Genomic DNA, 25,857 nt, shown 5'->3' on the forward strand with positions numbered 1-25,857 from the left:
TCTACTAATCCAGTCTCCCAGTTTTTAATCTTTCAGGTTTTAGCTGCTCATCGCTGGATCCTTTCATCGTTGTCCATGTGGTTCCTGCCTTCTGGATCCCTTGTTTTTCACACTGCTTGTAAGTTTTTGCATTCCACTTTCACATGATACTGGTGGCAGATCTCTGATTCTCTGATCATTTCAGGTTGGATCTCGTCAGCCTGTAAATCTCCACCTTCACACCACCAGTCAGATGGAGGAAGATAAGAGAACCCAGTTTGAAAAAAAATGTAAGGACATATACTTTTACACAACAACAATTTTTTAACATGCAGGAGGTTGAGGTCAATATTCAAACCTATTTCCTCTTTTCTGCTGTACTTTCTCCTCACCGACACTTTTGTTTTGTGTTTTTTTATTTATTGAGTCCTTTCATAACAGCAGAGCTTTGATGAGTTTGAGCTGATGGAAGGAGGATCAGGAATAGAGTAGAGGACCTGCTGATCTACTGGTTCTAGTAGATTTTATAAATGGTGAGGACATGTTCATGAATTGATCAGAGAGTCTGGTCCAGTGATCTGTTATTTAGACAGAGATTAAGGAAAGTGTGTCTGATCATGTGTTGATTCTTCAGCATCACTGAGACAAGACAACAGCGCTGGACCAATCAGGAGAGAGAAGACACAGAGGACTGAAGGGACACAGAAAATCCTGAGATGAAGTTTCCTGATGCAACGGGGGGACACCTGAGGACACAGAATAAAGAGACAGACATCATGTGAGTAGGTCCTTCAATAACAAATCAAGCATTGCCATAAAATCCTATGCTGAAATTTCACCTGTTCATCAGTAAGATGTTGAATATTAAGCAAATTTAGAAACATTGTAGAGAACCAGCGTTGGTTTCTGATCCCAGATTCAGAGTCTGCAGATCAATAATGTCTCTGATCATTTCAGGTTGGATGTCCTCAGCCGGTAAACCTCCACCTTCAACACCACCAGTCAGATGGAGGAAGATAAGAGAACCCTGTTGACAAAAAAAGTAAGAAAACATATTTTCAATTTTAGCAATTTTAAATATGGATGAAATTGAGGTCAAAATTCTAACTTTTTCTTTTTTCTGTAGATGTATATTCTCAGTTTTTTAATCCTGTTATGTTTTCTCTTTATTTCATTTCTCCGTCAACTCATGTCACATGACTGGAGCTGACCAACAATTAAAGCAGAAGACCTGCTCCACCTGCTGATCTACTGGTTGTAAGAGATTGTGGAAAGGTGAGGACATAATGATGATTTGATCAGAAAGTCTCTTTCAATCATCTATTATTTAGACAGAGATTAAGGAATGTGTGTATTGTTATGTGATGATTCTCCAGCATAACTGAGACAAGACAACAGCACTGAACCAATCAGGAGAGAGAAGACACAGAAAATCCTGCTGGAAATCCCGAGATGAAGTTTCCTGATGCAACAGGGGGAAACCTGAGGACACAGAATAAAGAAGGACCATGTGAAGTAGGTCCTTCAATAACAAACCAAGCATGAGTTGACCAACACTTAACGCAGGTTACTTCGTCCATCTACTGGTTGTAACAGATTATGGTGAAAGTTGAGGAGATAATGACTTGATCAGAAACTGTGGCCGACAACTGCAAACGCGCAACAAACAGCAAACGAGCTGCAAACATGTGAAACGGCACAGGAGAAGCTAAACTTAATTATCTTTTTTACATTTTTTGTTTCATTTCATTGAAACCACAAAAAATGTTTCCACCATAACTTCCAATTGTTCAATATTTTTTTCTATCAGACTTTGAGTAGTGTGCAAGAATTACCCAAACATGCTTTGACTTTATTGATCCCAAAGGGAAATAAAATGTAGTTGTAGCTCAGATTCAGATTCTTCAAATGTTATTGCAGATGGCTGATTGCTGGCAGCAGGAAAGGTCTTTTGTAGCTGTCTGTATTGCAGCAAATCTGAAGAACCCTCTGACTGATGATACTCTGTTTTCACCATACAGACTCATGAAGAGGATGGTCAGAGTTGTCCATAGCTTTCTTGACTCTTATGAAGAATCCTTCTTTGCATCATCTCCAGAGGTTCCCCAGTCGTCTCCAGAACAGAACCAGAACAAATCCAGCCTTCTTTATCAGATTGTTGAGCCTTTTGAGGTTCCTGGCTCTGATGCTGCTGCACCAACAGATGATAGCAGAAGAGATGACACTCTCAGCATCAGACTTAAAGATCTGCAGCAACTTGCTGCAAATCTTGAAGGATCGTAGCTTCCTCGAGAAGCGCAGTCTGCTCTGTCTCTTTTTATAGACGGCTTCACTGTTGCGTCTCCAGTCCAGTCTGTGTTCCAGATGAACACCGAGGTATTTATATTCCTGAACCACCTCCACATCTTCTCCCATGATGGAAATAGGGTTTCCTGTTTCTCCTGAAATCAACAACCATCTCCTTTGTTTTGTTTACAGTCAAGATTAGATGATTGTTCCCACACCAGGCCACAAAGTGATCCACCAGATCTCTGTACTCAGCCTCTTGTCTTCCTCTGATACACACAACAACTGCAGAGTCGTCTGAGTATTTCTGTAGATGACAGAAGTTGGACTTGTGCGGGAAGTCTGAACAGTAGAGAGTGAAAATGAATGGTGAGAGTACAGTGCCCTGTGGTGTTCCCATGTTGTTGACCACCTGGTTAGACACACAGTCCTTCAGTCTCACAAACTGTATTCTGTTTGTCAGGTAGTCACAGATGCAGGTGATTGTTGAGGCCTCCACCTGTGTCTTCTGGAGTTTCTAACGGAGCAGATCAGGCTGAATTGTGTTCAATGCACCTGAGAACCAAAGACCCTGATCCTCACTGTGCTGCCTGCTTTGTCCAGATGACAGTGGGTTTGTTGAAGCAGGTGTCTGATCAACTCCAACTCCACGGTGATAAGCAAACTGCAGGGGGTCCTGATATCTGATCGTCTGCTTACTCAAGTGGGCCACCAGGAGTCTCTCCAGGACCTTCATGATGTGCGATGCCAGGGCAACGGGTCTACAGTCGTTATGACTGATGGGTGACTTTTCTTCGGTACCGGAACCAGGCAGGATGTCTTCCACAACAACGGAAACTCCTCTTGGGTCAGGCAAAGGTTGAAGAGATGCTGCAGAATCCCACAGAGGGACTCTGGGACCGACACCATCTGGACCTGCATCCTCGTTCCTGTTCAGTCTCTCCGGCTGCTTCTTCACCTGACTTCTAGATACAGAAAAGTTGGAGGTGGAGGCAAAAGGGAGCAGCAGCGTCTCCTAATGTGGTTGAAGACAAACTGGTGGAAGCAGAAGAGTCCATGACTGAGGTGGAAGATGGAACATCTGAGGCTTGACAGGAAAGCTGTGGGTCAGAGGAGGATGAGATATCTGGCTGCAGACAGGAGAGGATGATGATGATGAGCTTGTTCCTGGACTGAACCTGTTGAAGAATGTGTTCAGCTCATTTGCTCTGTCCAGAAACTAATATTGTTTAAAAAAAAGTCATGGTAGCATGTTGTTATGTAATAATGTGCATGTAATGTTTGGAATGAAGAAGATATGCTGCATAATCTGATGTCATTACAAAAGAGTTTTGTGTCTCAGTGCAAAAATACACATTTTGTTGGTTTCTGAAGAGTAAAAATTGAACAAATGTGTTAATCACTTAAAGATTAAGTTTATATTTCACAGTCATCACAATGCTAAAGAAAAGTCTGACAACAGTGTGAAAATCATGTTGTGGAAAGAAGATATTAAAGAATGTAATATATTTTGCAGTGTCATAGGTTATTTCTATGTATTATGATGTAATATAATACATGTATTTTTGGACTTATTGTATTCTGTTTTATTTTTGTGTGTAACTTTCACTTGACTTGTGAAAACATGGAAAGTAATTATGCTGATTGTAGAGTAAAATAACATTTAAGTTGTAAGCAAATTCAATAAAAGCTTTTTTTTGCCATCACTGCTTTGGTTTTATTCAGATATCAGATTTGGATCATTTGAGATGGTAAATCTGCTTTAGAGCAGTAGAACAATCATTTGATTTTCTTTTTCATGCTATTTAAACTCATTGGCATGAAGCCTGGTACAAACAAGTTATATTTTGTTTGTACCAAAACAAAATATAACTTTGTTATATTTGATCAAATAGTTTTGATCAAACAATTTAATCAAAATGTTTGATCAAATTTTAATGATCAAACATTAAAATTTGTTCATCCTTTATGGTTTAAAAATAGCCTCAAATACATAATCTCTTCTCACATTCATTCTGTTACCACGGAGTCTAAAGGAACAGATCAAGCTGATCTAAACAGACTTTGTCCTGGGAGGAACTGACAGGACATGGAGAGCTGCATGAAAAAAGAGTTAAAGGATAAAAGCACATGGAGAATATGGGTGTGAAAAGAATAATGGACAAAAACAAATGAAAAAAAGATTAAGAAACATATTTACAAAAAAAAGAACAAGGGAGCCATTGAACAAAAAATATCAACAATCAATGCCCAAGACACATTTAGCCTGTCATAAAAATGTATTGATTGAGTCATGTTTGTGATCTCTGACACATTGACTGGAGAAGTATTGTCAGTCCTAGTCAGACCTTTCACTGTCACCTACAGTTTTTCTTGAACCGAAAGGCTAAATAGATTTGCTTTAGTAACAGCAGAACCAGAGCAAATCATCTTTCTAAACAGAATCAACATATCATAGTTCCAATCCATAAATTAGAAAAGCCGATGACGTGCAGCACAGGGCCGCCATTCAGAACGCTGCACAAGAAAAAAAAAGAGGCTCTGCCCTCTGCAGATCATGAGTACAGACCAGGAGAGAGAGCAGAGACAACAACTACCTCCAGACGGAGCAGGTACCTGCAGCCTGTAAGCCTTCGGCTCCCTGGGATCAGTCCTCATGTCATCGTCCATGTATGTTGAGTACCGAGGCCTTTTCCTGCCCCCTGTGGCCCACAATGCAGAGAGCCGGGAGTTTGCCTAAAATGTTTCAGTGGAAGACTCTGATGTGTTTGGGGTGACAAATCCCAAGTCAGGTAAAGTAAACCAGCTCTTGTATCTCCCATCATTTATATGCTAAAATCGTAGGTGTAGTCAATGTTCCACTGTATTATATATAAGTAAATGTCACTGATGAGGTAAGATGCCATATCAGAGTTAGAGTAGCTTTTATGTTTGTTGTTCCTATCAGACTGATGACATGCTAATGCTCAGAAAACATGATTCCATTCTTCCTGTGAAGTTTCAGGTTACAAGCAAAACCTTTAAAACACCATTTTGTGGCTTGTCGAGTTCAGACAACAGAAGATTGAATAGTAAAACCCCGACTCATCATGTCTACTTTTCCAGATGGACGTTCATTCTTGTTGAAAGAAAAAAGGCCAACAGCCACAAGACGTTCAGATAAAAATGAGGATAATGCAATTTCTAAGTATGATTTTCAAATAAACACCTTCTACCTTGATAATAAACTGGTTTTGGGTTTATTAATCCTATAGATTTAGTAAAAGTTTTAAGTAGATAGTGAAAACTATCTACTTAAAACTAGATAGTTTCTTAAAATCTCAAAATAAAATCTTATTTTAAGATTTTGATAAAATCTTAAAATAAAAATTAAGATTTTATTTTAATTTCCTTGGGACCAGACCACACTAGGACTGTCTAGAACCGCCGTTCTAGAACCGCCCCTGTGCTGACAAAACACACATTTTGTTGGTTTCAGAATACACAAAACCATAAAGCATTTCTCTATAATACACATCTCAGTTTAAAATATATATATATTGTCTGTTTTCAGGGGCTGTAGCAAAGAACCAAGGGTCAGATTCAGAAAACCAAAACAGTTTTAAGAATGTTCAAGGTTGTTTGGTTTGTTTTTGTTGGTTTTATTATTATTTTGTGCATGTGTCGATGCTCATTACACCAGTTCTGATGTAAATATCTCTTTTAAAATCAGATTTTTAAGCAGTGGTTGGTTTTTAAATGCTGACTTTGCCTCTATTTATTATTATTGTGAATTAGGGCTGCTGTAAATATATATTTTAGTAATTGAGTAATATATCGATTATTCTTAGGATTAATTGAGTAATCGGATACAGAAAATTGATCAAATAAAATATTGGTAAATCTAACATAACAGCAGTGTTACTATCGGTTACCAACATCAGTCTAATTTTTCACATTTGAGCGTCTGTATCAGTTACTTTGTTGTAGCTTAGAAAATTAACTCGTAACAATAATAGCTCACTTTCTAAGTTAACCTAAAGAGAAGTTGTACAAAAATCTGACATAATATTCAATTTAATAATAGGGGCGGGCTCACAAATACGCTTATAAAAATGTCTATACTCCAGCTTTTAGTTCATGTATTCATCTTCAGTCAGTTCAATAGATGAATTCTCACCTTGCCCAGTACCTGCCACACTTTGGGTTTGAGAATACGGGAAATGTCGTCTGGAGTTGGGGGCTTGGAGATAGAGGGTTATGTTCGATTAGAGGCGAACGTAAGCGTGTTGGGGGGGAGACACGACCGGTAGACCAGAGTACAAACATAAGACAGGGGGGAGAGCAATATGGGATATTTACAGAAAAATGGTTATAAAAATTTTTTTTCGAGAAGAGGGATAAAAAATGGTAGTTTCCCTGCCAAAACGGGAGACTTGACAGGTATGCCTTGCCCAGCCATTTATAGCTTTTGTGTCCTTGTTAGCAACGAAATTTGACACCTTCGTTCGTCACACTCAGAAACTCATCCACCAGCCAGGAATCGTTTCAGCCCGATTGTGAATGTCTTTTCTGAAAACCCATTGTATTAAAATGTATACTGTACAGTTGTACTTTGTTCTAAGGAAGGTTTCATTACTGTCTTTTTTGTTCATATGTTTATGTATAAATAAATGTAGCCCTTTATCATATTTTGTCTTTGGTAGTCTTTAATTTTAATACTGTAAAATTAATAAATTCTTTGCCAAGTGTTTTAAGTGGCTGTCATCAATTTTCCAATTTGTTACAAGATTGGATTAATATCCCTAGGAAATGGAAGGCAACTGTTCCAATTGAAAACCTTGCACTCCAATTAAATTGCTGTCATATTAGCATTTGTACAGACCTAGCAGAACCATATAGCATTTTATTTTGACCTACTGCGAATGTCAACGAACATCCGGCGGACATCTTGTGGTGGTTCATTTTGACATTCGGAGAACGTCGTCGGTGGACGTTCAGTGGACGTTGTCTGATGCTAGCTGGGCAGAGAGTCATCAGTCAGTCTTCTTCAAAATGCTGCAATACAGACCGCTACAAAAAAAATTCCTGTCAACAGTAATCAGCCATCTACAATAACTCTTTGAAGAATCTGAATTGATGAGCTGTCATGTTCTGTGTTTTCTGTGTACTTATTTAGAGTTTTCTGTGTCCCCGTGTTGTCCTGTCTTCCCCTTGATTGTTTCCCAGGTGTGTCTCTTTCTGTGATTACCCTCCCGGGTATTTAATGTCACCTGTGTCTCAGCGTCTCTGTCGGATCCTCGTCTAATGTGTTCCGAGTCCTTCGTGTTAACCATTCGTTTTAACGGTTGCTACCGGCGTCGAGCCCTGGCTTCTGCTCGGCCGTGCTGCCCGTTGATTGGACTGTGTTCCTGGATTAAAAATCAACTATTCATCTTACCTGGGTCTGCTGCGTCTGCCTCACCCGCACTTCATGACATGAGCTACAACATTTAATTTTTCTTTTGGATCAATAAAGTATTTTTGAATTGAATTTTGAATTTGAATTTTTCTTCCAATCTAGGCTTCACGGCAGAGAAAAGTTTCCCATGTCCGAAACTGACATAGTTAAGAATGAAAGCAGAAATATAATGTCGCACCAGTAGTAAGTTTTATAAATGTCTTTGTGAACTTAGACTGGTTGGCCAGTAGGTGGCAGCATACGGAGTGATAAACAAGACAACGCGAGACTTGTATTATCTGCGTTATTTGCGCTCCAATTTCTCTGACGCACCAGTGCGTGCATTCGTCAATGAAAGTCATGGAAACGACGTTAGCGTTGTCAACACTATAAAAGACGCTGACCTTCTGAATTCTTCCCCCTTTGCGACGGGACTTTTGAGAGAGACGCCTGAAGGAGCCTTTAAAGCCTCGGACGGTTTGAGCTTGTCGAGAAGTCTGCTGTGCAAAACTTGCTAAAGAAGCGCTTGCTGAAATACGCACTTGCTGAAGAAGCCCGTGGATAACAAACCTGCGAAAGACGGTTCCTGGCCAGGAGAAGCACCAGCAGGGTGAACAGCTGGAAGGTTAAATCATTCTTCTACTATTTTTAATAAACGAAAGCAAGTTATTACAAAGATATTAGTGACTTGTTTAGTTTATTTTGTGTTTGTGTGTGTGTGTTTTAAAGAAATACTGACTGCTGTAGAAAAAATAGACGATTAGCATTCGTTGCTAGCATAGATCGTTCTTAACTAATGAGCCTTTTTCTTCGCTGAATTTCGCTGGAAATGTCAATAATGTTAAACTGTGATGTAGTGATTTAAGAAATATATGTATTTTACTGAATTATAGTCAAATTAGTTAAATTAACGTCAAATTCCTGAAAAATTTGCTTGTTTTTTGACCGTTATTTTTTGAAAAATGCGTGATAAACACTCCATTGTTTCCATGGATACGCAAAATGAAATGCCTTTAATATTATTTTTAAAAGACATTTAAAAATTAGTATTTACCCTTATAATAGCCAATAATTTAATTGTTTAGTTTCTTTATTTTTTCAAGATAGGGACATGCTGGTGTGTTTGTTTCTTTGTCTAAGAGTTTCAGGTTTGATGACTTTGGTGTCCAATTCTTGGTAAACTGGATGGTTCTTTGTCCTCTTTTTTTTTTTTGATAAATGCCTAAACAAACATATTTAGTTTCCATGGATACATTGGTGACATTATTTAAAAAGACTTCAATAAAAAATTAAGAAACACTTTGCAAACATGTGCCTCCTCCTATTTAATGATAGACTTTAATATGTGTGTTTAGTTTGAATTATAGTCAAATTAGTGAACTAATTAAATTAAAAGGAAAAAAAACATTATTTGAGTTGGTTAAAGTCAGCTTTGATGAATTCTGACTCTTTGTTTAGGAAGGCATAATTTGCATTTTTGGGCTGCAACATATTTGTGAGTTAGTTGAATTTGTATTGTGATTCATATGCTAGTTATTTGACATTTTGGAAAATGTCAGTAATGCTGTTTGTAGTTGTTTTGGTTTGAAAGAAGTTTTGGAACCAGCTTTTTGAAAAATGTGGTATGTGTAGTCTCCATGGATACATTGATTAAATAACAACATACAACTTTATTCTTATAAAAAATCATTAAAGAACAATCAATGTGTGCCTGTTGATTTTACAAAGTAACTAAATTATTTAGTTTATTGTAATTACTCAAGACCAGAAAAACAGCCTTTTGTTCCTTTGCATTTTAGTGACATATCATTTTCAGAAGTTACTTGAATGTTAACAGTGAATGTTAAAATTCATTAGAAAAACAATCATCTCAGGTTCAGTTGGTCCAGTTGTGATTCATTTGTTAGTTAAAATCTTGGAGGATTGTGGGGGTTTGACACGGTTTATGTGGTTTAAAAAGTTAGTTCTGGTTTTAGAAAATCTGTTTTGTTTTATTCAGATCTTTGGAATAAGTGGTCAGTGCCTGGTCCAGGTTTCAAAAAATGCCTCAATAACACATTTGGTCTCCTTGGATACGTTGCTTGAAATAAAACCTTAATACTTGAATATTAGAAATGTTTTAGATATATATTTCTCCTGTATTATTTCTAAGTAGTTTAGTTTATATTTAAACTTATTAGTTTGCTTTTTCTAAGAAAGAGGAGTTTTCAATAATTAGTTGTTTACGAAATGCTGTGTTGGTCCTTTGCATGTTTGGAGCTGTAATATATTTTCACGCTGATTACATTTTCAGAAAGCGTCTGCAATATTAATAGTGGTGTGGTGATTGGAAAACTTTTTATTTTAGTTTGAGAGAATTACTTTTAGAGAATCCATTTTGTTGATGTTTTTTGTCTCCATGGAGATGGTCATATTGAATGAAGCATTTGGAGCAATATAATTGTGTGAACATTCCTCTGAGTTTATTGCTGGGTTGTGTGCAGCCATGATCTTCAGGCTGATGTAATTTATTTCATAACACTACCTTCAGCCATAACTGAGCCATTTGGAGGAATATTAACATGTGATAATAAGACTTTGAGGCATCATGCACACATAAGCACTTTGTATTGCCTTGTTGCTGAAAATGTGCTATATAAATTAATATATAAATATATATTTCAGTGTTCCCTCTAAACATTGCTTTGGACTTTTGTGATTTTTTCAAGATACAGAATTATAGCTTTTTTTGCTTTGTTTTTTTTCTTCACAGCCCATACCATGGCGCTTCCAGCAGATGGATCCCCAATGTTGGAGGGACATCCTGATAATGGTAAGGAACAAGGTAAGTTGTGGTTAAATGAAGCCGACACGGTTTCTGAAGACCATGGAGAGGAGTTGAGGTATAGTTCATCTCCGCAGTTTGTGGACTGTTCTACCAGCTCCTGTGATAGCAATAGTACCAGCTCCAGTGGTAGCTCTACTACCAGCTCCAGTGGTAGCTCTACTACCAGCTCCAGTGGTAGCTCTACTACCAGCTCCAGTGGTAGCTCTACTACCAGCTCGAGCGAAGACGAGGTAGGTAATGGAGACCAGGACTTTAAATCTCGATTTCGGGTTGTCCAGGTCCTTGGACCAAACATTAAATTTCTGTGGGGCATAGGAGTACTTGAAGAGGCATTGAAACTTCTGAAATCGACGGTTGATCAGCTGGACTCCGGTGACAGTAGTCTGGCCGATGTTGCGTCACAGCTGCCTGAGATTCTTCCCCCAAATTTCAGATACATACAAGACATTGGGGTGGCTCGGAAGCCCAAAGAAGACATGGCTCCTTGTACTTCACAGGAAGAGCCCATTTTGCATCCAGAGAAGTCCAGGAGAACAACGAAGAAGGTGGATGCTGCGAAGGAGGACAACCCACCATCAAAACCTAGTCATCAGGTAGGTTTGAAAGAGGACGCGGCTCATGTGACATCTGTGACCAGGGACAGTGTTGCTGAAGTGAAGCTCCCAGCCAAGAGGCCTAGGGACACTGTTGCTGAAGAGGAGCTTGCCGCCAAGAGGACCAAGTATAGTGTCCCGTCCGATGATGAAGATCCCATTGTGTTACCACCTGTCCTCAGTCTCTCACCTTGGAAGTCGTGTGAGGACCCTGGATTGCCATTCCCCGTCCTCAGTCCCGCAACTTTGATGCACTATGAAGATCCCGTTTTGTCACCCCGCGTTTTCAGCCCTTCACTATCAACACGCTATGATGAAGATGAGCTTGCCGCCAAGAGGATCAAGTATAGTGTCCCGTCCTTTCCCTATGATGAAGATGCCTTTGTGTTACCACCTGTCCTCGGTCTCTCACCTTGGACATCATGTGAATATCCTATTTTGTCATCCCCCGTCCTCAGTCCCTCGTGTATAATGGCACGTAAAAGTCCTGTTTTTTCATCCCCCGTCCTCAGTCCCTCAACATTGATGCACAATGAAGATCCCATTTTGTCACCCAGTGTTTCCAGTCTCCCACCAACGATGCTATATGAGGATCCCATTCTGTCACCCCGCATTTTCAGTCCTTCACCATCAACACGCTGTGATAGTCCAACTTTGTCACCCTCTAGCTTCTGTTCCTGGTTGGAGGCTGAACTGGACACAGAAGAGGCAGCAATACCTTCAACATCTAGTGGAATTACAGGAAGAGAGAGTTCCAGAAACGTTTGGTTTAGACCTCACTGCGTCTTGTCAAGTGACTCTGATTAGATTGGGATCCGTAAAAACTGAAGACCTATTTGGGAAGTCACATTAGGACATCATCATTTCTCTCATGTTTTTTATTAAAGCCAATGGGTTTCTAGCAAGCCTGTGGACGCCTTAGGTAGCGCCTTGCACCGGGGCTTTTCTTTATCCCGCTGCTAGATTTAGTATTTTAGATGACAAGGATTCTGACAGGACTGAGGAAGTCTTAGGTAGCGCCTTGCACCGGGGCTTTTCTTTATCCCGCTGCTAGATTTAGTATTTTAGATGATAAGGATTCTGACAGGACTGAGGAAGTCTTAGGTAGCGCCTTGCACCAGGGCTTTTCTTCATCTTTGTGTTTTCCTCTCAACTCCCCCATGTTTCACGGTGTAATAGTGATGCTTCCCTACACGCTGCTCTCCAATATAGTGAATTATTCTGTCCTGTTTCTCTACTAATCCAGTCTCCCAGTTTTTAATCTTTCAGGTTTTAGCTGCTCATCGCTGGATCCTTTCATCGTTGTCCATGTGGTTCCTGCCTTCTGGATCCCTTGTTTTTCACACTGCTTGTAAGTTTTTGCATTCCACTTTCACATGATACTGGTGGCAGATCTCTGATTCTCTGATCATTTCAGGTTGGATCTCGTCAGCCTGTAAATCTCCACCTTCAACACCACCAGTCAGATGGAGGAAGATAAGAGAACCCAGTTGAAAAAAAATGTAAGGACATATACTTTTACACAACAACAATTTTTTAACATGCAGGAGGTTGAGGTCAATATTCAAACCTATTTCCTCTTTTCTGCTGTACTTTCTCCTCACCGACACTTTTGTTTTGTGTTTTTTTATTTATTGAGTCCTTTCATAACAGCAGAGCTTTGATGAGTTTGAGCTGATGGAAGGAGGATCAGGAATAGAGTAGAGGACCTGCTGATCTACTGGTTCTAGTAGATTTTATAAATGGTGAGGACATGTTCATGAATTGATCAGAGAGTCTGGTCCAGTGATCTGTTATTTAGACAGAGATTAAGGAAAGTGTGTCTGATCATGTGTTGATTCTTCAGCATCACTGAGACAAGACAACAGCGCTGGACCAATCAGGAGAGAGAAGACACAGAGGACTGAAGGGACACAGAAAATCCTGAGATGAAGTTTCCTGATGCAACGGGGGGACACCTGAGGACACAGAATAAAGAGACAGACATCATGTGAGTAGGTCCTTCAATAACAAATCAAGCATTGCCATAAAATCCTATGCTGAAATTTCACCTGTTCATCAGTAAGATGTTGAATATTAAGCAAATTTAGAAACATTGTAGAGAACCCAGCGTTGGTTTCTGATCCCAGATTCAGAGTCTGCAGATCAATAATGTCTCTGATCATTTCAGGTTGGATGTCCTCAGCCGGTAAACCTCCACCTTCAACACCACCAGTCAGATGGAGGAAGATAAGAGAACCCTGTTGACAAAAAAAGTAAGAAAACATATTTTCAATTTTAGCAATTTTAAATATGGATGAAATTGAGGTCAAAATTCTAACTTTTTCTTTTTTCTGTAGATGTATATTCTCAGTTTTTTAATCCTGTTATGTTTTCTCTTTATTTCATTTCTCCGTCAACTCATGTCACATGACTGGAGCTGACCAACAATTAAAGCAGAAGACCTGCTCCACCTGCTGATCTACTGGTTGTAAGAGATTGTGGAAAAGGTGAGGACATAATGATGATTTGATCAGAAAGTCTCTTTCAATCATCTATTATTTAGACAGAGATTAAGGAATGTGTGTATTGTTATGTGATGATTCTCCAGCATAACTGAGACAAGACAACAGCACTGAACCAATCAGGAGAGAGAAGACACAGAAAATCCTGCTGGAAATCCCGAGATGAAGTTTCCTGATGCAACAGGGGGAAACCTGAGGACACAGAATAAAGAAGGACCATGTGAAGTAGGTCCTTCAATAACAAACCAAGCATGAGTTGACCAACACTTAACGCAGGTTACTTCGTCCATCTACTGGTTGTAACAGATTATGGTGAAAGTTGAGGAGATAATGACTTGATCAGAAACTGTGGCCGACAACTGCAAACGCGCAACAAACAGCAAAACGAGCTGCAAACATGTGAAACGGCACAGGAGAAGCTAAACTTAATTATCTTTTTTACATTTTTTGTTTCATTTCATTGAAACCACAAAAAATGTTTCCACCATAACTTCCAATTGTTCAATATTTTTTTCTATCAGACTTTGAGTAGTGTGCAAGAATTACCCAAACATGCTTTGACTTTATTGATCCCAAAGGGAAATAAAATGTAGTTGTAGCTCAGATTCAGATTCTTCAAATGTTATTGCAGATGGCTGATTGCTGGCAGCAGGAAAGGTCTTTTGTAGCTGTCTGTATTGCAGCAAATCTGAAGAACCCTCTGACTGATGATACTCTGTTTTCACCATACAGACTCATGAAGAGGATGGTCAGAGTTGTCCATAGCTTTCTTGACTCTTATGAAGAATCCTTCTTTGCATCATCTCCAGAGGTTCCCCAGTCGTCTCCAGAACAGAACCAGAACAAATCCAGCCTTCTTTATCAGATTGTTGAGCCTTTTGAGGTTCCTGGCTCTGATGCTGCTGCACCAACAGATGATAGCAGAAGAGATGACACTCTCAGCATCAGACTTAAAGATCTGCAGCAACTTGCTGCAAATCTTGAAGGATCGTAGCTTCCTCGAGAAGCGCAGTCTGCTCTGTCTCTTTTTATAGACGGCTTCACTGTTGCGTCTCCAGTCCAGTCTGTGTTCCAGATGAACACCGAGGTATTTATATTCCTGAACCACCTCCACATCTTCTCCCATGATGGAAATAGGGTTTCCTGTTTCTCCTGAAATCAACAACCATCTCCTTTGTTTTGTTTACAGTCAAGATTAGATGATTGTTCCCACACCAGGCCACAAAGTGATCCACCAGATCTCTGTACTCAGCCTCTTGTCTTCCTCTGATACACACAACAACTGCAGAGTCGTCTGAGTATTTCTGTAGATGACAGAAGTTGGACTTGTGCGGGAAGTCTGAACAGTAGAGAGTGAAAATGAATGGTGAGAGTACAGTGCCCTGTGGTGTTCCCATGTTGTTGACCACCTGGTTAGACACACAGTCCTTCAGTCTCACAAACTGTATTCTGTTTGTCAGGTAGTCACAGATGCAGGTGATTGTTGAGGCCTCCACCTGTGTCTTCTGGAGTTTCTAACGGAGCAGATCAGGCTGAATTGTGTTCAATGCACCTGAGAACCAAAGACCCTGATCCTCACTGTGCTGCCTGCTTTGTCCAGATGACAGTGGGTTTGTTGAAGCAGGTGTCTGATCAACTCCAACTCCACGGTGATAAGCAAACTGCAGGGGGTCCTGATATCTGATCGTCTGCTTACTCAAGTGGGCCACCAGGAGTCTCTCCAGGACCTTCATGATGTGCGATGCCAGGGCAACGGGTCTACAGTCGTTATGACTGATGGGTGACTTTTCTTCGGTACCGGAACCAGGCAGGATGTCTTCCACAACAACGGAAACTCCTCTTGGGTCAGGCAAAGGTTGAAGAGATGCTGCAGAATCCCACAGAGGGACTCTGGGACCGACACCATCTGGACCTGCATCCTCGTTCCTGTTCAGTCTCTCCGGCTGCTTCTTCACCTGACTTCTAGATACAGAAAAGTTGGAGGTGGAGGCAAAAGGGAGCAGCAGCGTCTCCTAATGTGGTTGAAGACAAACTGGTGGAAGCAGAAGAGTCCATGACTGAGGTGGAAGATGGAACATCTGAGGCTTGACAGGAAAGCTGTGGGTCAGAGGAGGATGAGATATCTGGCTGCAGACAGGAGAGGATGATGATGATGAGCTTGTTCCTGGACTGAACCTGTTGAAGAATGTGTTCAGCTCATTTGCTCTGTCCAGAAACTAATATTGTTTAAAAAAAAGTCATGGTAGCATGTTGTTATGTAATAATGTGCATGTAATGTTTGGAATGAAGAAGATATGCTGCATAATCTGATGTCATTACAAAAGAGTTTTGTGTCTCAGTGCAAAAATACACATTTTGTTGGTTTCTGAAGAGTAAAAATTGAACAAATGTGTTAATCACTTAAAGATTAAGTTTATATTTCACAGTCATCACAATGCTAAAGAAAAGTCTGACAACAGTGTGAAAATCATGTTGTGGAAAGAAGATATTAAAGAATGTAATATATTTTGCAGTGTCATAGGTTATTTCTATGTATTATGATGTAATATAATACATGTATTTTTGGACTTATTGTATTCTGTTTTATTTTTGTGTGTAACTTTCACTTGACTTGTGAAAACATGGAAAGTAATTATGCTGATTGTAGAGTAAAATAACATTTAAGTTGTAAGCAAATTCAATAAAAGCTTTTTTTTGCCATCACTGCTTTGGTTTTATTCAGATATCAGATTTGGATCATTTGAGATGGTAAATCTGCTTTAGAGCAGTAGAACAATCATTTGATTTTCTTTTTCATGCTATTTAAACTCATTGGCATGAAGCCTGGTACAAACAAGTTATATTTTGTTTGTACCAAAACAAAATATAACTTTGTTATATTTGATCAAATAGTTTTGATCAAACAATTTAATCAAAATGTTTGATCAAATTTTAATGATCAAACATTAAAATTTGTTCATCCTTTATGGTTTAAAAATAGCCTCAAATACATAATCTCTTCTCACATTCATTCTGTTACCACGGAGTCTAAAGGAACAGATCAAGCTGATCTAAACAGACTTTGTCCTGGGAGGAACTGACAGGACATGGAGAGCTGCATGAAAAAAGAGTTAAAGGATAAAAGCACATGGAGAATATGGGTGTGAAAAGAATAATGGACAAAAACAAATGAAAAAAAGATTAAGAAACATATTTACAAAAAAAAGAACAAGGGAGCCATTGAACAAAAAATATCAACAATCAATGCCCAAGACACATTTAGCCTGTCATAAAAATGTATTGATTGAGTCATGTTTGTGATCTCTGACACATTGACTGGAGAAGTATTGTCAGTCCTAGTCAGACCTTTCACTGTCACCTACAGTTTTTCTTGAACCGAAAGGCTAAATAGATTTGCTTTAGTAACAGCAGAACCAGAGCAAATCATCTTTCTAAACAGAATCAACATATCATAGTTCCAATCCATAAATTAGAAAAGCCGATGACGTGCAGCACAGGGCCGCCATTCAGAACGCTGCACAAGAAAAAAAAAGAGGCTCTGCCCTCTGCAGATCATGAGTACAGACCAGGAGAGAGAGCAGAGACAACAACTACCTCCAGACGGAGCAGGTACCTGCAGCCTGTAAGCCTTCGGCTCCCTGGGATCAGTCCTCATGTCATCGTCCATGTATGTTGAGTACCGAGGCCTTTTCCTGCCCCCTGTGGCCCACAATGCAGAGAGCCGGGAGTTTGCCTAAAATGTTTCAGTGGAAGACTCTGATGTGTTTGGGGTGACAAATCCCAAGTCAGGTAAAGTAAACCAGCTCTTGTATCTCCCATCATTTATATGCTAAAATCGTAGGTGTAGTCAATGTTCCACTGTATTATATATAAGTAAATGTCACTGATGAGGTAAGATGCCATATCAGAGTTAGAGTAGCTTTTATGTTTGTTGTTCCTATCAGACTGATGACATGCTAATGCTCAGAAAACATGATTCCATTCTTCCTGTGAAGTTTCAGGTTACAAGCAAAACCTTTAAAACACCATTTTGTGGCTTGTCGAGTTCAGACAACAGAAGATTGAATAGTAAAACCCCGACTCATCATGTCTACTTTTCCAGATGGACGTTCATTCTTGTTGAAAGAAAAAAGGCCAACAGCCACAAGACGTTCAGATAAAAATGAGGATAATGCAATTTCTAAGTATGATTTTCAAATAAACACCTTCTACCTTGATAATAAACTGGTTTTGGGTTTATTAATCCTATAGATTTAGTAAAAGTTTTAAGTAGATAGTGAAAACTATCTACTTAAAACTAGATAGTTTCTTAAAATCTCAAAATAAAATCTTATTTTAAGATTTTGATAAAATCTTAAAATAAAAATTAAGATTTTATTTTAATTTCCTTGGGACCAGACCACACTAGGACTGTCTAGAACCGCCGTTCTAGAACCGCCCCTGTGCTGACAAAACACACATTTTGTTGGTTTCAGAATACACAAAACCATAAAGCATTTCTCTATAATACACATCTCAGTTTAAAATATATATATATTGTCTGTTTTCAGGGGCTGTAGCAAAGAACCAAGGGTCAGATTCAGAAAACCAAAACAGTTTTAAGAATGTTCAAGGTTGTTTGGTTTGTTTTTGTTGGTTTTATTATTATTTTGTGCATGTGTCGATGCTCATTACACCAGTTCTGATGTAAATATCTCTTTTAAAATCAGATTTTTAAGCAGTGGTTGGTTTTTAAATGCTGACTTTGCCTCTATTTATTATTATTGTGAATTAGGGCTGCTGTAAATATATATTTTAGTAATTGAGTAATATATCGATTATTCTTAGGATTAATTGAGTAATCGGATACAGAAAATTGATCAAATAAAATATTGGTAAATCTAACATAACAGCAGTGTTACTATCGGTTACCAACATCAGTCTAATTTTTCACATTTGAGCGTCTGTATCAGTTACTTTGTTGTAGCTTAGAAAATTAACTCGTAACAATAATAGCTCACTTTCTAAGTTAACCTAAAGAGAAGTTGTACAAAAATCTGACATAATATTCAATTTAATAATAGGGGCGGGCTCACAAATACGCTTATAAAAATGTCTATACTCCAGCTTTTAGTTCATGTATTCATCTTCAGTCAGTTCAATAGATGAATTCTCACCTTGCCCAGTACCTGCCACACTTTGGGTTTGAGAATACGGGAAATGTCGTCTGGAGTTGGGGGCTTGGAGATAGAGGGTTATGTTCGATTAGAGGCGAACGTAAGCGTGTTGGGGGGGAGACACGACCGGTAGACCAGAGTACAAACATAAGACAGGGGGGAGAGCAATATGGGATATTTACAGAAAAATGGTTATAAAAATTTTTTTTCGAGAAGAGGGATAAAAAATGGTAGTTTCCCTGCCAAAACGGGAGACTTGACAGGTATGCCTTGCCCAGCCATTTATAGCTTTTGTGTCCTTGTTAGCAACGAAATTTGACACCTTCGTTCGTCACACTCAGAAACTCATCCACCAGCCAGGAATCGTTTCAGCCCGATTGTGAATGTCTTTTCTGAAAACCCATTGTATTAAAATGTATACTGTACAGTTGTACTTTGTTCTAAGGAAGGTTTCATTACTGTCTTTTTTGTTCATATGTTTATGTATAAATAAATGTAGCCCTTTATCATATTTTGTCTTTGGTAGTCTTTAATTTTAATACTGTAAAATTAATAAATTCTTTGCCAAGTGTTTTAAGTGGCTGTCATCAATTTTCCAATTTGTTACAAGATTGGATTAATATCCCTAGGAAATGGAAGGCAACTGTTCCAATTGAAAACCTTGCACTCCAATTAAATTGCTGTCATATTAGCATTTGTACAGACCTAGCAGAACCATATAGCATTTTATTTTGACCTACTGCGAATGTCAACGAACATCCGGCGGACATCTTGTGGTGGTTCATTTTGACATTCGGAGAACGTCGTCGGTGGACGTTCAGTGGACGTTGTCTGATGCTAGCTGGGCAGAGAGTCATCAGTCAGTCTTCTTCAAAATGCTGCAATACAGACCGCTACAAAAAAAATTCCTGTCAACAGTAATCAGCCATCTACAATAACTCTTTGAAGAATCTGAATTGATGAGCTGTCATGTTCTGTGTTTTCTGTGTACTTATTTAGAGTTTTCTGTGTCCCCGTGTTGTCCTGTCTTCCCCTTGATTGTTTCCCAGGTGTGTCTCTTTCTGTGATTACCCTCCCGGGTATTTAATGTCACCTGTGTCTCAGCGTCTCTGTCGGATCCTCGTCTAATGTGTTCCGAGTCCTTCGTGTTAACCATTCGTTTTAACGGTTGCTACCGGCGTCGAGCCCTGGCTTCTGCTCGGCCGTGCTGCCCGTTGATTGGACTGTGTTCCTGGATTAAAAATCAACTATTCATCTTACCTGGGTCTGCTGCGTCTGCCTCACCCGCACTTCATGACATGAGCTACAACATTTAATTTTTCTTTTGGATCAATAAAGTATTTTTGAATTGAATTTTGAATTTGAATTTTTCTTCCAATCTAGGCTTCACGGCAGAGAAAAGTTTCCCATGTCCGAAACTGACATAGTTAAGAATGAAAGCAGAAATATAATGTCGCACCAGTAGTAAGTTTTATAAATGTCTTTGTGAACTTAGACTGGTTGGCCAGTAGGTGGCAGCATACGGAGTGATAAACAAGACAACGCGAGACTTGTATTATCTGCGTTATTTGCGCTCCAATTTCTCTGACGCACCAGTGCGTGCATTCGTCAATGAAAGTCATGGAAACGACGTTAGCGTTGTCAACACTATAAAAGACGCTGACCTTCTGAATTCTTCCCCCTTTGCGACGGGACTTTTGAGAGAGACGCCTGAAGGAGCCTTTAAAGCCTCGGACGGTTTGAGCTTGTCGAGAAGTCTGCTGTGCAAAACTTGCTAAAGAAGCGCTTGCTGAAATACGCACTTGCTGAAGAAGCCCGTGGATAACAAACCTGCGAAAGACGGTTCCTGGCCAGGAGAAGCACCAGCAGGGTGAACAGCTGGAAGGTTAAATCATTCTTCTACTATTTTTAATAAACGAAAGCAAGTTATTACAAAGATATTAGTGACTTGTTTAGTTTATTTTGTGTTTGTGTGTGTGTGTTTTAAAGAAATACTGACTGCTGTAGAAAAAATAGACGATTAGCATTCGTTGCTAGCATAGATCGTTCTTAACTAATGAGCCTTTTTCTTCGCTGAATTTCGCTGGAAATGTCAATAATGTTAAACTGTGATGTAGTGATTTAAGAAATATATGTATTTTACTGAATTATAGTCAAATTAGTTAAATTAACGTCAAATTCCTGAAAAATTTGCTTGTTTTTTGACCGTTATTTTTTGAAAAATGCGTGATAAACACTCCATTGTTTCCATGGATACGCAAAATGAAATGCCTTTAATATTATTTTTAAAAGACATTTAAAAATTAGTATTTACCCTTATAATAGCCAATAATTTAATTGTTTAGTTTCTTTATTTTTTCAAGATAGGGACATGCTGGTGTGTTTGTTTCTTTGTCTAAGAGTTTCAGGTTTGATGACTTTGGTGTCCAATTCTTGGTAAACTGGATGGTTCTTTGTCCTCTTTTTTTTTTTTGATAAATGCCTAAACAAACATATTTAGTTTCCATGGATACATTGGTGACATTATTTAAAAAGACTTCAATAAAAAATTAAGAAACACTTTGCAAACATGTGCCTCCTCCTATTTAATGATAGACTTTAATATGTGTGTTTAGTTTGAATTATAGTCAAATTAGTGAACTAATTAAATTAAAAGGAAAAAAAACATTATTTGAGTTGGTTAAAGTCAGCTTTGATGAATTCTGACTCTTTGTTTAGGAAGGCATAATTTGCATTTTTGGGCTGCAACATATTTGTGAGTTAGTTGAATTTGTATTGTGATTCATATGCTAGTTATTTGACATTTTGGAAAATGTCAGTAATGCTGTTTGTAGTTGTTTTGGTTTGAAAGAAGTTTTGGAACCAGCTTTTTGAAAAATGTGGTATGTGTAGTCTCCATGGATACATTGATTAAATAACAACATACAACTTTATTCTTATAAAAAATCATTAAAGAACAATCAATGTGTGCCTGTTGATTTTACAAAGTAACTAAATTATTTAGTTTATTGTAATTACTCAAGACCAGAAAAACAGCCTTTTGTTCCTTTGCATTTTAGTGACATATCATTTTCAGAAGTTACTTGAATGTTAACAGTGAATGTTAAAATTCATTAGAAAAACAATCATCTCAGGTTCAGTTGGTCCAGTTGTGATTCATTTGTTAGTTAAAATCTTGGAGGATTGTGGGGGTTTGACACGGTTTATGTGGTTTAAAAAGTTAGTTCTGGTTTTAGAAAATCTGTTTTGTTTTATTCAGATCTTTGGAATAAGTGGTCAGTGCCTGGTCCAGGTTTCAAAAAATGCCTCAATAACACATTTGGTCTCCTTGGATACGTTGCTTGAAATAAAACCTTAATACTTGAATATTAGAAATGTTTTAGATATATATTTCTCCTGTATTATTTCTAAGTAGTTTAGTTTATATTTAAACTTATTAGTTTGCTTTTTCTAAGAAAGAGGAGTTTTCAATAATTAGTTGTTTACGAAATGCTGTGTTGGTCCTTTGCATGTTTGGAGCTGTAATATATTTTCACGCTGATTACATTTTCAGAAAGCGTCTGCAATATTAATAGTGGTGTGGTGATTGGAAAACTTTTTATTTTAGTTTGAGAGAATTACTTTTAGAGAATCCATTTTGTTGATGTTTTTTGTCTCCATGGAGATGGTCATATTGAATGAAGCATTTGGAGCAATATAATTGTGTGAACATTCCTCTGAGTTTATTGCTGGGTTGTGTGCAGCCATGATCTTCAGGCTGATGTAATTTATTTCATAACACTACCTTCAGCCATAACTGAGCCATTTGGAGGAATATTAACATGTGATAATAAGACTTTGAGGCATCATGCACACATAAGCACTTTGTATTGCCTTGTTGCTGAAAATGTGCTATATAAATTAATATATAAATATATATTTCAGTGTTCCCTCTAAACATTGCTTTGGACTTTTGTGATTTTTTCAAGATACAGAATTATAGCTTTTTTTGCTTTGTTTTTTTTCTTCACAGCCCATACCATGGCGCTTCCAGCAGATGGATCCCCAATGTTGGAGGGACATCCTGATAATGGTAAGGAACAAGGTAAGTTGTGGTTAAATGAAGCCGACACGGTTTCTGAAGACCATGGAGAGGAGTTGAGGTATAGTTCATCTCCGCAGTTTGTGGACTGTTCTACCAGCTCCTGTGATAGCAATAGTACCAGCTCCAGTGGTAGCTCTACTACCAGCTCCAGTGGTAGCTCTACTACCAGCTCCAGTGGTAGCTCTACTACCAGCTCCAGTGGTAGCTCTACTACCAGCTCGAGCGAAGACGAGGTAGGTAATGGAGACCAGGACTTTAAATCTCGATTTCGGGTTGTCCAGGTCCTTGGACCAAACATTAAATTTCTGTGGGGCATAGGAGTACTTGAAGAGGCATTGAAACTTCTGAAATCGACGGTTGATCAGCTGGACTCCGGTGACAGTAGTCTGGCCGATGTTGCGTCACAGCTGCCTGAGATTCTTCCCCCAAATTTCAGATACATACAAGACATTGGGGTGGCTCGGAAGCCCAAAGAAGACATGGCTCCTTGTACTTCACAGGAAGAGCCCATTTTGCATCCAGAGAAGTCCAGGAGAACAACGAAGAAGGTGGATGCTGCGAAGGAGGACAACCCACCATCAAAACCTAGTCATCAGGTAGGTTTGAAAGAGGACGCGGCTCATGTGACATCTGTGACCAGGGACAGTGTTGCTGAAGTGAAGCTCCCAGCCAAGAGGCCTAGGGACACTGTTGCTGAAGAGGAGCTTGCCGCCAAGAGGACCAAGTATAGTGTCCCGTCCGATGATGAAGATCCCATTGTGTTACCACCTGTCCTCAGTCTCTCACCTTGGAAGTCGTGTGAGGACCCTGGATTGCCATTCCCCGTCCTCAGTCCCGCAACTTTGATGCACTATGAAGATCCCGTTTTGTCACCCCGCGTTTTCAGCCCTTCACTATCAACACGCTATGATGAAGATGAGCTTGCCGCCAAGAGGATCAAGTATAGTGTCCCGTCCTTTCCCTATGATGAAGATGCCTTTGTGTTACCACCTGTCCTCGGTCTCTCACCTTGGACATCATGTGAATATCCTATTTTGTCATCCCCCGTCCTCAGTCCCTCGTGTATAATGGCACGTAAAAGTCCTGTTTTTTCATCCCCCGTCCTCAGTCCCTCAACATTGATGCACAATGAAGATCCCATTTTGTCACCCAGTGTTTCCAGTCTCCCACCAACGATGCTATATGAGGATCCCATTCTGTCACCCCGCATTTTCAGTCCTTCACCATCAACACGCTGTGATAGTCCAACTTTGTCACCCTCTAGCTTCTGTTCCTGGTTGGAGGCTGAACTGGACACAGAAGAGGCAGCAATACCTTCAACATCTAGTGGAATTACAGGAAGAGAGAGTTCCAGAAACGTTTGGTTTAGACCTCACTGCGTCTTGTCAAGTGACTCTGATTAGATTGGGATCCGTAAAAACTGAAGACCTATTTGGGAAGTCACATTAGGACATCATCATTTCTCTCATGTTTTTTATTAAAGCCAATGGGTTTCTAGCAAGCCTGTGGACGCCTTAGGTAGCGCCTTGCACCGGGGCTTTTCTTTATCCCGCTGCTAGATTTAGTATTTTAGATGACAAGGATTCTGACAGGACTGAGGAAGTCTTAGGTAGCGCCTTGCACCGGGGCTTTTCTTTATCCCGCTGCTAGATTTAGTATTTTAGATGATAAGGATTCTGACAGGACTGAGGAAGTCTTAGGTAGCGCCTTGCACCAGGGCTTTTCTTCATCTTTGTGTTTTCCTCTCAACTCCCCCATGTTTCACGGTGTAATAGTGATGCTTCCCTACACGCTGCTCTCCAATATAGTGAATTATTCTGTCCTGTTTCTCTACTAATCCAGTCTCCCAGTTTTTAATCTTTCAGGTTTTAGCTGCTCATCGCTGGATCCTTTCATCGTTGTCCATGTGGTTCCTGCCTTCTGGATCCCTTGTTTTTCACACTGCTTGTAAGTTTTTGCATTCCACTTTCACATGATACTGGTGGCAGATCTCTGATTCTCTGATCATTTCAGGTTGGATCTCGTCAGCCTGTAAATCTCCACCTTCAACACCACCAGTCAGATGGAGGAAGATAAGAGAACCCAGTTGAAAAAAAATGTAAGGACATATACTTTTACACAACAACAATTTTTTAACATGCAGGAGGTTGAGGTCAATATTCAAACCTATTTCCTCTTTTCTGCTGTACTTTCTCCTCACCGACACTTTTGTTTTGTGTTTTTTTATTTATTGAGTCCTTTCATAACAGCAGAGCTTTGATGAGTTTGAGCTGATGGAAGGAGGATCAGGAATAGAGTAGAGGACCTGCTGATCTACTGGTTCTAGTAGATTTTATAAATGGTGAGGACATGTTCATGAATTGATCAGAGAGTCTGGTCCAGTGATCTGTTATTTAGACAGAGATTAAGGAAAGTGTGTCTGATCATGTGTTGATTCTTCAGCATCACTGAGACAAGACAACAGCGCTGGACCAATCAGGAGAGAGAAGACACAGAGGACTGAAGGGACACAGAAAATCCTGAGATGAAGTTTCCTGATGCAACGGGGGGACACCTGAGGACACAGAATAAAGAGACAGACATCATGTGAGTAGGTCCTTCAATAACAAATCAAGCATTGCCATAAAATCCTATGCTGAAATTTCACCTGTTCATCAGTAAGATGTTGAATATTAAGCAAATTTAGAAACATTGTAGAGAACCCAGCGTTGGTTTCTGATCCCAGATTCAGAGTCTGCAGATCAATAATGTCTCTGATCATTTCAGGTTGGATGTCCTCAGCCGGTAAACCTCCACCTTCAACACCACCAGTCAGATGGAGGAAGATAAGAGAACCCTGTTGACAAAAAAAGTAAGAAAACATATTTTCAATTTTAGCAATTTTAAATATGGATGAAATTGAGGTCAAAATTCTAACTTTTTCTTTTTTCTGTAGATGTATATTCTCAGTTTTTTAATCCTGTTATGTTTTCTCTTTATTTCATTTCTCCGTCAACTCATGTCACATGA

General features: G+C 39.2%; 5 long non-coding RNA genes across 9 annotated transcripts; all 5 read left to right on the forward strand.

Annotated features, from left to right (window-relative positions):
- The first annotated feature begins 393 nt into the window (after window positions 1-393).
- LOC111610849 lies at window positions 394-1,021 on the forward strand. The gene is made up of 3 exons (XR_002753792.1): window positions 394-512; window positions 614-757; window positions 937-1,021. It is a non-coding gene; the product is annotated as an uncharacterized LOC111610849 (long non-coding RNA).
- Window positions 1,022-1,380: 359 nt separating this feature from the next.
- On the forward strand, window positions 1,381-3,772 carry LOC111611136. Of its 2 annotated transcripts, XR_002753900.1 has the most exons (4): window positions 1,381-1,494; window positions 2,001-2,355; window positions 2,458-2,634; window positions 2,729-3,772. It is a non-coding gene; the product is annotated as an uncharacterized LOC111611136 (long non-coding RNA). The 2 variants fall into 2 exon arrangements; XR_002753899.1 differs by having other exon boundaries at window positions 2,001-2,634.
- Window positions 3,773-12,160: 8,388 nt separating this feature from the next.
- LOC111611106 lies at window positions 12,161-13,359 on the forward strand. Of its 2 annotated transcripts, XR_002753883.1 has the most exons (5): window positions 12,161-12,455; window positions 12,522-12,606; window positions 12,758-12,849; window positions 12,951-13,094; window positions 13,275-13,359. It is a non-coding gene; the product is annotated as an uncharacterized LOC111611106 (long non-coding RNA). The 2 variants fall into 2 exon arrangements; XR_002753882.1 differs by lacking the exons at window positions 12,161-12,455; window positions 12,522-12,606 and having other exon boundaries at window positions 12,731-12,849.
- Window positions 13,360-13,523: 164 nt separating this feature from the next.
- On the forward strand, window positions 13,524-16,112 carry LOC111611104. 2 transcript variants are annotated; one of them, XR_002753881.1, is made up of 5 exons: window positions 13,524-13,593; window positions 13,695-13,833; window positions 14,341-14,695; window positions 14,798-14,974; window positions 15,069-16,112. It is a non-coding gene; the product is annotated as an uncharacterized LOC111611104 (long non-coding RNA). The 2 variants fall into 2 exon arrangements; XR_002753880.1 differs by having other exon boundaries at window positions 14,341-14,974.
- An 8,388-nt stretch (window positions 16,113-24,500) lies between these two features.
- LOC111611109 lies at window positions 24,501-25,699 on the forward strand. Of its 2 annotated transcripts, XR_002753887.1 has the most exons (5): window positions 24,501-24,795; window positions 24,862-24,946; window positions 25,098-25,189; window positions 25,291-25,434; window positions 25,615-25,699. It is a non-coding gene; the product is annotated as an uncharacterized LOC111611109 (long non-coding RNA). The 2 variants fall into 2 exon arrangements; XR_002753886.1 differs by lacking the exons at window positions 24,501-24,795; window positions 24,862-24,946 and having other exon boundaries at window positions 25,071-25,189.
- The last annotated feature ends 158 nt before the right edge of the window (window positions 25,700-25,857 follow it).

The sequence above is a fragment of the Xiphophorus maculatus genome, chromosome 14, assembly GCF_002775205.1.
Source record: "Xiphophorus maculatus strain JP 163 A chromosome 14, X_maculatus-5.0-male, whole genome shotgun sequence".
In the NCBI taxonomy this organism is placed as follows: domain Eukaryota; kingdom Metazoa; phylum Chordata; class Actinopteri; order Cyprinodontiformes; family Poeciliidae; genus Xiphophorus; species Xiphophorus maculatus.